General features: G+C 40.4%; 1 pseudogene; it reads right to left on the reverse strand.

Annotated features, from left to right (window-relative positions):
- Window positions 1–4,373: 4,373 nt before the first annotated feature.
- The window catches only part of LOC147914583 (neudesin pseudogene), a 42,111-nt pseudogene continuing 29,751 nt past the window's right edge, over window positions 4,374–16,733 (reverse strand).

Here is a 16,733-nt window from a genome sequence, read left to right on the forward strand (position 1 = left end):
TCACAGTGACTTCCCTCTATGTATGTCTGCCTCTGTGTCCAAATTCCCCCATTTTATAAGGACACAGTCATATTGGATTAGGACTCTATATGAAGTCCACTCTAATGACTTCACCTTACCTTGATTATCTGCAAAGACCCTATTTCCAAATAAGGCCACATTTACAGGTATTGGGAGTTAAGCATTCCTACTCCTTTGAGAATCAGTAAAGAAAAAAGGGGAATGAACTGCATACCCATGGCATTTCAATACCTGCTTTAAAGTATTATATCACAGAACTAGCACATTATCTCTATCAGGTTATTTAATAACCCAAACCAATCACATGCCCACAAAAGGAGTTTTTGGGACAGCAACTAAGACACTTCCTGCTATTTTTACTTGTTAGTTTCACCACCTACAGGATATGTTTGTTGACAAGTTATTAACTCAGAAAAGCACATGTAAAACCTTTCATAAAAGTTTTCTTCTTTTAGATAGCAAGCTGAATTTTCAATTTTTTTTCCATAGGTACATTGACAGCAGTGCCTGTATATAGCTTTTGAAAATTCAAGGTCTATCTGGTGTCTTTAACTCAGCAATTAATTTACTAACACAAAGAAGTGAATTGCCAAGTGGTTTTACTTCTACTCATGGATTTGGATGAACAACATTGTTCTGAAAATGGATTTGACTTTGGTTTAGGGCACACAGTGTTGAAATGGGGCAGTCAGTTTCGTTGGTGCTCAAGAGACCTTAAACAGCATCTATTATTATTCCTTTATTTTGTAGACCAGCTGAATCCCCCAGCAATGCTTGAGCCAGAACTGGAACACCAGGATCTGGAAAAGTCCTGAGATCTTTCCTCTACATGACAGTGAGAATACATTTCAGCTGGGAGCAGTGAATTACAGTTTGCTTAAATTGCATGCTCTGCCTAAAATCTAGAACTTAATACGTCTTTCTTAGTTTGTGTCAGTACTGCCTGTCAAGCCCAAGACAAAGTGGTACTTTATGATGTAATAGACAAAGTGCTATTACAAGGGTTATTTTTTTAAAAGGACCTGTCTGAATGAAGTTGAAGCCTTCAGAGCTGCAATTATCTCAACTTTTTCATAAGCTGTAAATTGTCAGAGAAAAATCAGAAGCCGTTTCTTGCTGATGTATTTGGCAATTCTGTTCTTGCTTTTCTCTGGGTTTTGTATTACTGTTCTTACAGAGGTGAGGGCATACAGGTACACATATACATGCATGTGCACATCTACCCCAACAAGAATTGAAAAAGATGGGATGAATGAAGGGGAAGAGTGGCAGGCAGAATTCTGAGAAAGTAGGCAAGATTCCCAGGACTGGTGGACACACCCTATATAATCCCCTCTCCTTGAACATGGGCAGGACCTGTGGATAAGATGGGATATCACTTCTATGGTTAGGTTATCTTATAGGGCAAAAGTGAAGAGATTTTTGCAGATGTAATAAGATCCCCAATCAGTTGACTTTGAGTTCACCAAAAGGGAGATTATTCTAAGTGGCCTGACCTAATAATGTGAACCCTTAAACGGGACTGGGGGTGGCCAGCCCAGTAGTGTAGTGGTTAAGTTTGTGTGCTCTGCTTCAGTGGCCCAGGGTTCGTGGGTTTGGATCCAAGGCACAGACCTACGTACCACTTATCAAGCCATGCTGTGGCAGGCGTCCCACATATAAAGTAGAGGAAGATTAGCACAGATGTTAGCCCAGGGCCAATCTTCCTCAGCAAAAAGAGAAAGATTAGCAGCAGATGTTAGATCAGAGCTAATCTTCCTCACCAAAAAAAAAAAACAAAAAAAAAAAAACAGACTGGGCCCCTCCTGGAGTCAGATATTCGAACATGAGAGAAATTCTTCTGCCAGCCTTGAGGGAGCAACTGGCATATTGGAGAGAGGGCTTGTGAGAGGGTCACGTGGCAGGGAATGGTAGGAGCCTCTAGGAGCTGAGAATGAACCTCAGCTCACAGCCAGCAAGAAGGGAGGCAGGGAATGTTAGGAGCCTCTAGGAGCTGAGAATGAACCTCAGCTCACAGCCAGAAAGAAGGGAGGCAGGGGACCTCAGTCCTACAATTGCAAGGACATGAATTCTGCCAACAACCTAGGAGCTTGGAGAAGGACTCTGAGAATAGGATCAGACTGAACCCCCACTGACACCTTGATTTCAGTCTGGGAGACCCTGAGCCAAGGGCACAGTTAATCTGTGTCTGGCCTCCTGACCCCTGGAAACTGTGAGATAGTAAATGCATGTTGTTTGAGGCTCCTCGGTTTATGGTATTTGTTATGCAGCATTGTCCAATGAATATAGGAAGTAATAGAAGGGAAAGGTCCCAGGGGAGAGAGGAAGGAAAATTTAATCAGCCAGACTTAACACAGCTGGGTCAGGAGGAACTCACCTGGGGCTCTGTCAACGTGTTAGTGTCTCACTCCTTTTGTCCCCATGGCATTTGTACAGTGATGAATGTTGCTGTGGCAACAACATGGGAGTCCAAATGATTTCTTCTAATTCATTGAAATAGTCAAATAAGGCATGCAGTGAGCAACGCTTAGGCTGTGTGAGAGCTCCAGGCACTAGCTGTGACAAATCTGTTTCCATTACTCCACCTGCCCCCTGAAAACATCCCAATAAAAGCTTCAAAATAGACTAAATAGTCTTTACGTGTTCAAAAGAACCCTGTCTCTCATAGGAGAAATACAACCATCCATATTATGGATAGCTAATTATAATCAGTGACATTATTCTTCATTAATCTGTCTTAAAACTAAACTCCAGGGAAAGTGTTTCAATTCTTTTTAGTTAACTATCAATACAGCAACAAGTAAAAGTCATTCAGGTGTTTAGCCTGTAGCTAATTGTTTCCGTTACAAAACGAGCACTTTTATTAGAAAACTTATTTGAAGCAAAACTAATAAAGTTTGACCATATCCAAAGGTTTAAAAAAGTTAAAGGGAGCTCCCAAATAAGTGAGGTGTCGTTTTAACAGGCATTTTACCACAATTTAATAATGGTTCAATCCTTAGACTGTCTCTAACCATGAGACTGGAAAGGAACAAAGCAGGAAAATCTCTAAGAGCCTTCTTGTAAGCAGGTATTACTATGTTGCACAGCAACTATAAAAGTAAATATTGAGGCCTCTGATGTCAGTTGCTTACCCATCAGTCACTGCTCACTTCTTTTCTGTAGGCCAAATCCTGATTTTGTTCAGTCTCTTGTGACTGTGCATTTTGGGGAAAGCTGTACTTCCCCCGCAGACCCAGAGGGTGAAATGCATTCAGTCTAAGCCAGTGATTCTCAATCTTTCTCTCTCATCAGCTTCACCTAGAGTTTCTGATCCAGTAGGTCTGGGATGGGGCCCAAGAATGTGCATTGCTAGCAAGTTCCCCGGTGATGCTGATGCTGCTGGCCCCGCGACTCCATTGTGAGAACCAAGCCAACCGTTTCTCTCCGCGGTGAGTGATGGGTTTAGATGGGGGCCCATGATACCATTCTGAGCGCTAAGATGAGAAGGAAAATCTGCTGAGGGCTTTGGAAAGATTTTCTATGATATTAAAAAAAGAAAAAAGGCCTGAGATTTCCTCCCTTTCCTGCTTCTGAACTTTGTTGATTTTACCTGACGTCTAGAACTTGAGTGCTTATCTTACAGAGAGACAGCCTAAAAGAACAAGCCAATGTGACAGGTTGGAAAGTTAGAAAGAACCTGGATCATGAAGCTGTTAAGTGACTGAGCTAACCAGCCCCGGAACGCTCTACTTCTGAGCTTCTTAGCGTATGTGGACTATTAGCTTTAAGCCCATGTTGGCTCAGTTTTCTCTCACTCAGAGTCAGAACCATCAAAACTTGGAGCACTCTATTTGTCATTACAGGGTTTGGATTAAATAAAGAAGAAAAAAATGTTATCATTAACAAAGAATTGTTTATTATATGTCCCACACATTATTTGTGTTCTAGGTCCTATTGCCTTAGATATTGAAATATTCAGTCTCCTATTGTGAAAACTGATCAGATTCTAAACATTATTTTTGATTGATTAAGAAAGTTGGAGGAGAGAGAGTGAGACAAAAAAATACATATTAAAATGTAAAACTAAACTTAGAAATATGTTTAAAATGTTAGTATTCCCGACAATTCTAAGCATTTGCATTATTGCATTATTGTCAATAGGGAGTAGCTTGAAATGAGTTAACTGATTAAAATTAAGGGGTTGAATTGCTGGCTGGTAAAAGGTTTCTGTTGTCATTTCATTTTTCTTTTCCAGGTTAATTGTCTGTTTTATTCAGATTTGGGTGAGTCAGAGGCTTCAGGCAGCCTATTTTGCGGGAGAAGATTTAGCATCTGCATGCTCTACCCTCCCTGTTCCTGCCGATGGGACATTAGAACTCACCCTTTATGTCAAAATGGTTCCCTGGGCTTCAAGTCCACATTGAGGCTGCCATCCTTAGTTAAGAATTCTTAGGGCTGTGAAACCGACAATGGGATTTTTGGCTTTGTACACTTGAATGAGGACATCATCCTGGGGACTCCAACTCCTCGGCTGAGAGACCTCTAGTGTCAGCGGTGAGTTCTGCAGGATCCAAGGACATCTTGACCACCCCCTCTGGGAGAGCCTTCCCTGGTCCTTTCTGGAAGTGACAACAAACACCACACCTTTCACTAAGGTGTAAATGGGCTTATTTTTCTCCTCCCTGCAGTGACTGCCCGGCCAAGACTGTGAACAGCCCCAAGGCCGGCATTAAGGGGAGGCCAGCGCCAGCACCAAGGCCAGGGCTCTGGGACGCAGAGCCCGGGGTGAGGGGGGTGCCTGGGCAGCGGAGCCCACAGGCTCATGCCCTGAAGTCCTGGACCCCTGTCCCACACGCCTGTCATTTTGTTTCGAGCCTACTGTAATAAAGCCTACGTTGGCAATCGCAAGGCCCAGATATTTGTAAATGAAAAGTTCACTGAGAAATCAGCTTATTACTTTAATTCCGCCAGAATCTATCAAACCCCATCAATGGGAAAGACCCTACAGTGTTCATCATGAATCCTCTACTATGGGGAAAAGAATAGAAACTTATCTTCAGTTATGTCCCGGGTAGTTCCGTTATTGCAGAGCTACAAGAACCTCATTACCCAGCAGCTTGAAGGGTCCCCAGGAGGCCTGGACAGACTAATTACTAACCATCTCTTTAAAGGAAGGAGCTTAGTCACCCTGTCTAACGTTATCAAAAATCATGGCAAATAAACCTGTCTAGAGGCAGAGGGATGGCAGAGTTGATCTCCTGAGATACATTTAAATTAAGTTTCATCGTTTTAAGAAAACAATTTATTCTGAGTTTTCTCTGAGACAAAGGTCTCTTGATCTCTGTATATCATTGCCTCTTTCCTCTCTATTGCAGTTTCTTTTCATAGAATTCCCTTTGCTGGACACAGAAGTACTGTCTATAGTTACAAAGTACAGTAGAATTAGAAAAAATGAATAGTCATTTGAAACATGAGATCAGTGGTTTTCAAACTGATGCTCTACAGAAGAACTTAGGCATTCTCCAAAGAATAAAGTATTTTTCACTAAACAATGACTGTTTGAACTGCCTGAAAAACCCACTGAGGGAGCCTACCATATTTAGATATTAGGTTTATGAATAATGTTTTATTGATTTTTTTATGACTACTGTTAAAAAAATAAAAAAATAGAAAACACAGCCACAGCACCAAAGCAGTAGACTGTAATCAGTCTATTTGAACATTAAACTTCTTAAAGGGAGAAACTTCCCTTTTAACTCATTACTTCTCTGGACTCTAGAGACTTCACGTTTTCAGAATGTGTCCTATTTCCAGGTTTTATATTTGTGCCCCTTCTCCCAGAGACTTTGGAAAGTCTTAATCAGTTATTCTTCTCCAGGGAAGAAAAATCCGTGAAAAGTATATCTTTAAACTTCATTTGCTTTTATTTATTTTTGTGTGTGTGTGAGGAAGATCGGCCCTGAGCTAACATCTGCCAATCCTCCTCTTTTTTGCTGAGGAAGATTGGCCCTGGGCTAACATCCACTCCCATCTTCCTCCACTTTATATGGGACGCCAACACAGCATAGCCTGACAAGCGGTGCGTCGGGTGCGTACCTGGGATCCGAACCGGCGTACCCCAGGCCGCCGCAGCGGAGCACGCACCCAACCACCCGCGCCGCCGGGCGACCCATTATTTGCTTTTAAATACAATGTATTTTTTATTTCAGAAGCAATACGCATAGAAAATTAGGAAAAAGTGGGAAATAAAAAGGGAAGGCCAGCCCCGTGGCTTAGTGGTTAAGTTCGCGCGCTCCGCTGCTGGCAGCCCGGGGTTCGGATCCCGGGCGCGCACCGACGCACCACTTCTCCAGCCATGCTGAGGCCGCGTCCCACATACAGCAACTAGAAGGATGTGCAGCTATGACCTACAACTATCTGCTGGGGCTTTGGGGGAAAAAATAAATAAATAAAATTAAAAAAAAAAGGGAAGGAAGCCATTCATATTTCCAATACCCAAAGACACACAGCACTAATTCATATTTTGATAAATTCTCTTCAAGTCTTTTTTCCTTTTTTTAAATCTCTACATTTTTCAAAACTTACAAAGTTAGTTTTACTCTCTGGCAGTGATTTCTCACTGTGTTTAGCTATTTTCTCTTACTGTGCGTGCCTTTGAAACTTTGGGATTCTTTAACTTCTGACGTTAAACACCTTCTAGTCTTACCCTCTGGTTAATACAATCATTACATTCGGCTTTACCTCATCTATTAGCTGATAAATCCAGCTTCTAGTCACACAACTTTCTGATCATTAAATCCATGTTTCCAATTTCTTGCTGCATAACTCTACTTAAACATGTTTAAACTTAAACATCAAAGCCTCCTCTTTCCTCTGTACTCTCCTAACGTTATTTTGGTTACAAGTAAGAGAAAACCGAAGTCAAACTTATGTAAATAAAACTAAGACTAAAAATAACTTATTGGTTCTAGGTTAGGACTGGCTGGGTGCAGGTGCTCCTGCACTGATACAAAGGCTGACTGATCATGCCCCACCTCTGTTCTACAAGTTCCTTTTTATTTATTTTTTTAATTTTGTCTTCAGGTTGATAGGCATTTAGAGTCACAAATGGCTGCCACTCTCTGCTCAACCTACATGCTTCCAGGTCCTAATCAGGCAGAAAAGAATGAAAACTGTGTAGCTGCTGTTTTCATTATTTTCCCAGCATCCCCACCAATAGTTCTGAGAGGCACTTGGGTTGGGTTGGCTTAGCTCACATGCTCAACACTCAACCAATCACATTGGCCAGAGAGATGCAATGGGCTGCTCTGCTTAGCCCTGGGTCTCACACTTCGTAGGGTCCCTGGGAACCTCCCTATGGACTAAGAATAGGGAACAGAGGAACAGAACCTCAGATGAAAATCAGAGCTGATGCTAGAATAAAGCAAGTGGATGCCAGGTGTTAACAAATACCATTTGGCCCTCCTTTAGTTAATGGCACTCACTCACCCAATTCCAAAGCCTGACATCATGTGAGATACCTATATTTCCTTCCCATTGCAGCCAAATGGTGACAACCCATTCACTTCTATTTCTGCAATGTTATTCAAAGCCAGTCTCTCCCTGCGTTCCCACTGCTGCTCCCTCACACGTGGCTTTCTCAGATCCTCACAACTGATCCTTTCTGCCACTAGTCTTATACCCACAACATTCATTGAGCCACCAGAGTGATTTATCTAAAACACACATATGATTCTGCTGCCTCACCACTTTAGTGGTTCTCACCACCTCCTAGACAGGTGCAATGCCTCTGCACTTCCCTTCAGGGCGTGGCCTCATCTAGCCTTGCAGCATCACTTTTGAATATATTCCTACACTCACACTTTCTTACAGATACGTTGGTCTATTTTGAGTTCCCCAAAGGCCAGTAGAAATATCTTTTCTTCATCCCTATTCTCTTACCACCATTTCCCACTACTAGTTGAGACCATCTAATTCCCACTGTATTCGTTTCCTATTTCTCCTGCAAGAAATCACCACAAATTTAGTGGCTTAAAACAATATAAATTTATTATTTTCAAGTCTTGGAGATCAGAAGTCCAAAATGGGTCTTACAGGACTAAAATCAAGGTGTTAGCAGAGTAGCATTCTTTCTGAAGGCTCTAGGGGACAATCTGTTTCTTGACATTTCCAGCTTCTGGAGGTTACCCACATTCCTTGGCTCATGGCCTCCTTGCATCTTCAAAGCTAGCAATAGCATCACTCTGACCTCTGCTTCCATCATCACATCTCTTTGTATGACTCTTTCCCCTCCTTCTTTCACTTATAAGGACCCTAGAGATTACATCGAGCCTCCCAGATAATCCAGGATAATCTCCTCATCTCGATATCCTTAATTTAATCATTTGTACAAAGTCCATTTTGCCATATAAGGTAACATATTAATAGGTTCCAGGGATTAAGTTGTGGACATTTTTGAGGGGCCATTACTTTACTTACCACACCCATGTACTCCTTCAGAACCAGCTTCAGTATGATCTGATTTTAGAGATGTGTTATCTGGCCTTACGTCTATTCTGGGTTGTTCCTCTTTACTTACTCATCACCTTGCATCCTTCACTCTAGCACTCAACAGCCACTCTGTTCCTCACACTGACTTCCCCACTCACAACAACTTTGATTTATTCATTTCTGAATGATAACGCCCAGTTTTGTGTCTGACACAGTCAAGGAAATTAATAAATGTATTATAGTTCTGTAGTCCTCTAACCATCAACCTAAGAGCTCGATAGTTTTTGATCCCCAAATCCCAACCTAACTTCAACGTGCCACAGAGTGACTCACAATGAAATTATTTTACATTTGAATGGAACTTGACCAAAGTTCTTTTTCTTTTGTTTCTAAATTTCAAGCGAATCAACTTGATCTCTAATTCTAGTATTTTATACAATGATGTGTCATTTATATTTGTTGCTCTTGGTCAACAAAGAAACAGAAACTAAATCCTTAAAGTTTGATGTGACTTCTTGGTTTCATCTGTTCAACAAACTTCCACGTGCTTCCTAGGAAAGAAGTTCTAGGAAAAACAACTAAAGGAACTGTGGAAAGTACACAGCCGCTCATGAATACATGCATTGACAAAAGTGTGCCTTAACGTCCATACTCCATGTCACATTGACCCAAATGTTCACTCTTCAGCCAGTCTTAGAGCTCTGTTTTGCCATGTGATAGAGTCACTTCTCAACTCGTGAAGCATACACGCATCTCGAGACGCAATGGGCGCCCTGTTAATATCTGTATGAAGCCTATGGCTGAATGACATATTAGTAGAAGTCCAATCACCACCCTGTGCCCTCTCTTTTATTGGAAGCTCTGAAGCAATCTCAATCATAAGGTGGAATAGACCATAATTCACAGGAGGACACAAAGCTCAGTGAGCTGATTGTCAAATAACAGAAGGATTGATCCAGATGGTTTTGATTAAGGTAGAGGTTGCTGCCTCAGGAGTTCACTAAGGAGGAGATCCGCCAAAAACGTGTAGACAGCTGTGCAGACGCTCGCTGTGTTAGTTCAGTGGAAACAACGTTTCATTATAGGTCGAGCTACTCAGTGTGTCTAACAGTGAGGATGCTGCGGGACAGATTTCTCTAGGGCCACACTGTCACCAAGCCAGGATATGAAGTCCACAAAAGAGGAAATGGCACAGTTGTGCGTAGGTACGCATTTTTCTAATTAATCTGCTTGGAATCACTCATTGCCGCAGCATGAAAACACCTGGAATTCTTGATTGTGATTATAGAGCCTTGATATCAGGTGGTCAGCTATGGCTTTAGGTTGGAAATGTTTCTAATGCCTACTTCCATAGAAAACAGTAGATGCAGGAGTCTCGTTCTCATTTGCTCGACTCATCAAATTAGCCATGTATATATCTGTCTAATGGTGTGTGTGTGTGTGTGTGTGTGTGTGTGTGTGTTACGTGTATGTAGTGCTCCGGATTCAGCTTCTTGGCAATAAAACAATACTTTATCTTACTGACTGGTACACTAACCTATATACGCTGCCTCTTTAAACCTTCACTTTGTTTCAATAGAATAGTATTTAAAAAACAAGATTTGCCTGAATAAGCTATCATTATTTAAGTTATATAACATATACAGATAGCAGTCAATTAGAACTGAACTACACAGTTTCGGGTAAAACTAGCCCCTGTAAGTCTGTCTCCTTAAGTTCTTTGGCTGCTAACTGCTTACCAAAAATATGATCTTCTTTTCTCACTTTGAAAGCATTTAGTATTATTAGAGAAGGCAACTGAGTCCCTGTCCATCCTAGTCATCTCTGGATGGCAAAAGACACTCACTGGATTGCAATTTTTACCCATGGTTATCATTGTAGGAGACTGTAAATGGGGAGTAATTTTGTTTGTTTTGTTTTGTTTTATTCCCCAGGGATGCAGGTTAATTTGGCTTTAGTTTCTTGCGAAGTTAAACTAGTCATATCACACGATTCGGCAATTATACTCCTAGGTATTTACTCAAATGAGTTGAAAACCTATGTGTACACAAAAATCTGAACATGAATTTTTATAGGAGCTTTATTCATAATCACCAAAAACTGGAATCAGACAAGATGTCCTTTAATAGGTGAATGGATAAACAAACTCTGGTACACCCATATAATGAAGTATTATTCAGTACAACAGAATATTATTCAGTGATAAAAAGAAATGATCTATGAAGCCATGAAAAGACACAGATGAATTTTAAATGCATATTGCTAAGTGAAGTAATTCAGTCTGAAAAGTCTACATACTACTATATGATTCCAATTATATAACATTCTGGAAAAGGCAAAATTATAGAGATGGTAAAAGACCAGTTGTTTCCAGGGATTTCAGGGGAGGGTGGGAGGGTTGAATGGATGAAGCACAGGAGATTTTTTAGGGTGGTGAAACAAGTCCGTATAATCCTATGAAGACGTATCCATGGCGCTATGCATTTGTCAAAACCCATAGGTAGCACAAAGAGTGAACATTAATTCTATGTGAATTTTTTTAATGTTATTTTGGAGGTTAGGGATCTCAAGATGGAATGCAGAATATGACAAAACAATCTAACTGTATTATAAATGTATAAAACAACCTTACTGATTAAAGTCGGGGCAAAAGGTGCTGATCTAAGTAACACTGGAAAAGAGTGGAGTCTATAACACGGAAGATAAATGAAACCGCACATGATCACTGTACTCTAGTTGGTAAAGTTTGTTTCCTATGGCAGGTACAGATTCACAATTATGATATTGCTATACACGTATACTGGAATTGAAAAATTAAGTAAGTGGATGGCACATGGTGAGAGCCAGGTTTCTCACTGTTGGAGTGGCAGGTTATAGAGAGACAGGGGTCTAGACAGACAAGAGACTAGAATGACCCCTGTTGTGATGAATTAGAGTCAGAGACATTAGTATAAACTCACATTTAGCTTAACATAAATACAGATTGTTCCACAAAGAAGTATTTCTGAGATCTATAAACACATGAGTTAGTATACACATGTATAACTCCTTGCCTAGACACAATGACACCCCAGCAACAATGAGCACACGTAATGCCCACATCTTGATTTCTAACACCATTCTTCAATAAAGGGAACTAGGTCTCCTTAGAAAAATGACTGATTCTAGTACTGGGGTAGAAATATATGTGATGAGCCTGAAGCATCTTATAGTACTGGAAAGTAGGGCACTGATCAAAAAAAAAAAAAAAACGCATATACACAATGATGGAGTATGGCAAAGGGGCATAGGAGCCAACATAAAAGCTCACAATTTGAGGGGCCAGCCCGGTGGCATAGCACTCTACTTTGGTGGCCCTGAGTTCGCGAGTTCGAATCCTGGGCACGCACAAATGCACCGCTTGTCAAGCCATGCTGTGGCGGCGTCCCAGATAAAGTAGAGGAAGATGGGCATGGATGTTAGCCCAGGGCCAGTCTTCCTCAACAAAAAGAGGAGGATTGGCAACAGACGTTAGCTCAGGGCTAATCTTCCTCACCAAAAAAAAAAAAAAAAAAAACCCTCACAATTTGAACAACAAAATAAATAAAAATAGTATTAATTTATAACCCCCAAAATAAAATAAATATCCATGAGTCCATAGTGATTTAAATAAATGATTAAATAAATAAATAAAATGGAGAGAATAGATAAATTCTGCACGCAGAATAATTTTAAATAATTTATGGGGATACGCCACCCTCAAGGAAGTGAAACGTAACTCTCCTCTCCTTAAGTGTGGCCATCATATGGTGACTTCCTTCCAAAGAGTACATTATGGAAATGGGAGAGAAAATGACTTTAAAATGAAGAAACCTAAAAGCACTACCTCAATCAGATGACGAAAGTAAGCATTAACAGTGATAAGTGATTTTGAGATTGCATACTCTGGATCTGATGTGATGAAAATGACAGTTCACCTCTTGATCTTCACCAAAAAATATATATCACCTCAGTCTAATCATAAATAAAACATCAGACAAATCCCAATAATGGAATATTCTATAAAATGCCTGGCCAGTACTTCTCAGAACTGTCAAGGTCATCAAGATGAAGTAAAGTCGTAGAAACTGTCAGAGAACCCTAAGAAGACATGACAACTAAATGTAAGGTATCTTGGATGGGATCCTGTAATGGAAAATGGATATTTGGGTAAAACCTAAGGAAATATAAATAAAGTAAGGACTTTAAGTTGATAATAACATATCAATATTAGTTCATTAATTGTAGCAAATGTATCATTCTAATGTAAGATGTCAATAATAGGAGAAACTGAGTGTGGGGTATGTGGGAATTCTCCATACTCTAAATTTTTTTGTGAAAACAAGACCGTTCTAAAACAGAAAGTTTATTTTTTAAAATACCAGTATTAAGGGGCCGGCCCAGTGGCACACGCAGTTAAGTGCACACGCTCCGCTGTAGCGGCCCAGGGTTCGCCGGTTCAGATCCTGGGCACGCACCAACGCACTGCTTGGCAAGCCATGCTGTGGCAGCATCCCATATAAAGTGGAGGAAGATGGGCACGGATGTTAGCCCAGGGCCAGTCTTCCTCAGCAAAAGAAAAAAAAAAAGAGGTGGATTAGCAGATGTTAGCACAGGGCTGAATTCCTCACAAAAAAAATAAATAAATAAAATACCAGCATTAAAACGGATAAAAGTACGTTTTACTCTCCATCTTATCCTAATCTTTCTCAATTGACGCAAACTCAGTAGTTTTATTTGCACGCCCCTCCACCCCCACTGCCATCAAATGCCAACACTCCTGTCTACTGTGGAATCTATTTTTGCTTTGATACCTGTGATTGAGGCAATAATGAAGTTTCTGAGGACTAGTTTCTGAGGTACTAGTATTCCAGTGATGCTTTGTAGAACTCAAGAAAGTAACATGACTTCGTGGCCAAAACTCAGTCAGAAACATCATTAAACAATTGTTTTTCCAAAACATTTATGACACTATTTGCATTCTCAACCAGTTGGACCATTAACTCAACCAGTTGAGCCATTAGATCAGTAATTGGTCATCAAACACTACAAATTAAAATGAAATGTACAGAAGTATGATTCCAGTCAATATATGATGCAGAGATTTGGTTTTCCTGAAACACTGCAGTTCATTTTTCACACCTATATTTCGTTTTAAGAGACTGCACAAAAAGCTGAAATCTTAATCACCAGTCAGTTTTGATACAACACAAATGTTTATGACACTGTAACTTATTTACTAGGTATCCGAGGTTTTAAAAGGAAATGCTTCAACAGATTTCTATTATCTAGTTCATGTTAATATCTGAAATTTCTTGTTTTTCATTAAAGTTGATGTGCCTGTGATACTACTTCATGTCTATGAATAATGATACATGCACAGTTGCAAAAACTATGTAAGTCACTTGATGCTGAATTTGTGGTTGATGGTTTCAGGTTCTCGTATAATTATAAATTACATAGAAGATATTCCTCAGCCTCAATGGAGAGCAAATTCTGTAAAATTCTCCTGGATATTTTTTTATGATATTATTGGACTTATCCGTTCTTTACAAGAGTTCTGTTGTTATATCTGTCATGTGCTTCCCTGATTTTCTTGGCCTATTTTTTGAAAGAAAGAAAATTCATTAAAAACACATTCAAATAATATATTCTAGACTAGATAAACTACATCATTTTCTCTCAGATCTAGAGAATAGCACAGTTGTAGTTTATTTCCTGCTTCAAAGTCTCTCTCATTACTATGGACAGCCATGTGTCAGTTAAAACATTTGTCAAGAATCATGATAAGGACTCATCTAAGCCACCGACTGAATACAGATTCATTCATTACTCAGCCATGAACAGAGGGACTATAGCCTACGGGTGATTATTCAGCCATTTAGTTTAGCAAACACCTGAGTATCTACTTCTGAATGGTCTGTGTATCAGAGGGCAAGAGGGAGTAAACTTGTGTAAAGGGCCAGAGGCAAATATTTCAGACTTTGTGAGCTTTAAAGAATCTGTCACATTTACTCAGTTTAGTTTTTGTAGCTTGAAAGCAGCTAGAGAAAATACATAAATGAATGGGTGTGGCTGCGTTTCAATAAAACTTTATTTACATACAGGTATCTCCTGCATCAAGTCAGATTTGGCCTGTGGGCTGTAGTTTGCCAACCACTGGTCAACAAACAGGGAGAGTGGGAGAGAGAATGGAGATGACAGATACTGGTCACTCAGTGATGTCTAGAATGTTCTTTGCTTCCTTCTCTAACTGGAAAATCCCCTCTCACTGTACCACACTAGCTCACACATTCTTTCTTCCATGAAGTCCTTCTCAGTTTCTTCATATAGAATTAATTTTCTCTTTTTTGCATGGTACTATTATGACTGTTAATTTTCAAATCTACCGTTCTTGCTAAACAATGAGCTGCTAGGGAAAGGGCCACTTCTGTTGTCCAACTAAATGCGCACTGTACACAACGTGGCCAGTTCCCTTGGAGTTGAACAACACACAGCAGCCCTTCTTGGGGACAGGAAAAATACCTCATCTATCTTTGTATCCTCGTACATAGCAAATTGCCGTTATTTAATGAATAAATAAAATATAAAGAAGAAAGTGATGAGAAAAACATATGTAGGACAACAGCATGCTACATGAACTCAGAGGAAGTAGAGAGTACCTTCAAATGAAGGGAAGAGAGAAAGTTACCTAGGAAGCTGAGTATTGACATGTAAATAAAGGAGGGTATGTAAAAAAGGAAATAGCATTTATTCTAGACCCTGTGTGTGATAGCCAGCCATCTAGCATGGCCCACAATGATCCTCACCTCCTGATATTTATGCCCTGTGCAATCCCCTCCTCTTGCTTGTTGGTGGCACATAATGACTCACTCCTAATGAATAAAATACTACAAATGTGATGAGATGGCTCTTCCAAGTCTATGTTACAGGAATACTGTGACTTCCATCTTGCTCACTCTCTCCTTTGATCACTCTGAGAGAAGCCAGCTGACATGCTGTGACCTGTCCCATGGAATGTCCTCATGACAAGGAGCTGATGGCTCCAGCCAACATCCAGCAAGGACCTGAGCCACAAGACGGAGCTTCAAAGTGGATCCTCACCCAGCCCAGCCTTGAGGCGACTGCAGCTCCGGCTGACACCTCGATGCAGCCTGTGAAAAACCCTGAGCCAGAGGCACCCAACTGAGCCACAGCTGGATTTCTGACTCACAAAAACTGTGAGATAATAAATGTGTATTGTTTTAAGCTGCTAAATTTTGAGCTAATTTGTTACACAGCAATAGATAACTAGTATAGTGTGTCAGGTGTTTTAGGTACACTTTCTCATTTAATCCTCACAATAAACCTCTACAGTATACATCATAGTCAATTTTACTGATAAGGAAATAAAGCCCAGGGAGATGATGTGATCTGTCAAAAAATTCGTGATTAGTGAGTAGCAAAAGTGACATTCGAATCTGTGCAACTGGAATCTCACAATGTTATAAACTAGTATGACATCAAAAAAGAATAAAAATTTAAAAAATGATAGGAAGTCACTGTAAGCTTTAAAAAAAAAGTGACATTCAAATCTTTGCTCTTTCAGTCACCTCAAAGAAGGAAAAGCAGGAACTAAATGAAAGATAAGGCCAAAGAAAGAGAGTGCTCTAGAAGCCACATGCAAGATCTGTTCCACTTCAGTAGACACTGGGAAAACACAGGTGATCCTAGCCAGTTCACCACACAAGCAGGACTCATGGTGTGTCATCATAAAAGCCACTTTTTTTTCTTTCTTGAGGGGGTCTCTCATTGTGTCTTTAAATCCGCTCAGCGAGGCTGTTCTTCTGCTCCAGAAAGAAAATTCTGCCGAGTCTCGTAACATTTTTGGTCATTCTTAGGTAATAGAAATGGCTGCTTTGTACAGACTCAATCTTCATTCAGCGATTAAAAGCATTCAGTTTGATACATTGATCAACCCTTCAACCTTCATCCAGATGTCATGCCTCACCCTCCTCTCTAGCTACAGATGGGCTGCCTTGTGCCTGGGGCCAGCACGCAACTGACATTTCTCTCTATGCCATGGACCTCTGTCCCCACATATCTAGCTGCTATTTCTGATCCTGCCAGGGTTGAAGGGGGTGGGGATGGGAAGAAAGTCTTGGGGTGGCTTGAAGAATCTCTCCTTGTCTAGTATGATTGTGAGATGGCTCAGTAATTTCTGGACCTAACAGCTACTTAAA

The sequence above is a fragment of the Ceratotherium simum genome, chromosome 18 (assembly GCF_057802395.1).
Source record: "Ceratotherium simum simum isolate JZ-2026a chromosome 18, ASM5780239v1, whole genome shotgun sequence".
In the NCBI taxonomy this organism is placed as follows: Eukaryota; Metazoa; Chordata; class Mammalia; order Perissodactyla; family Rhinocerotidae; genus Ceratotherium; species Ceratotherium simum.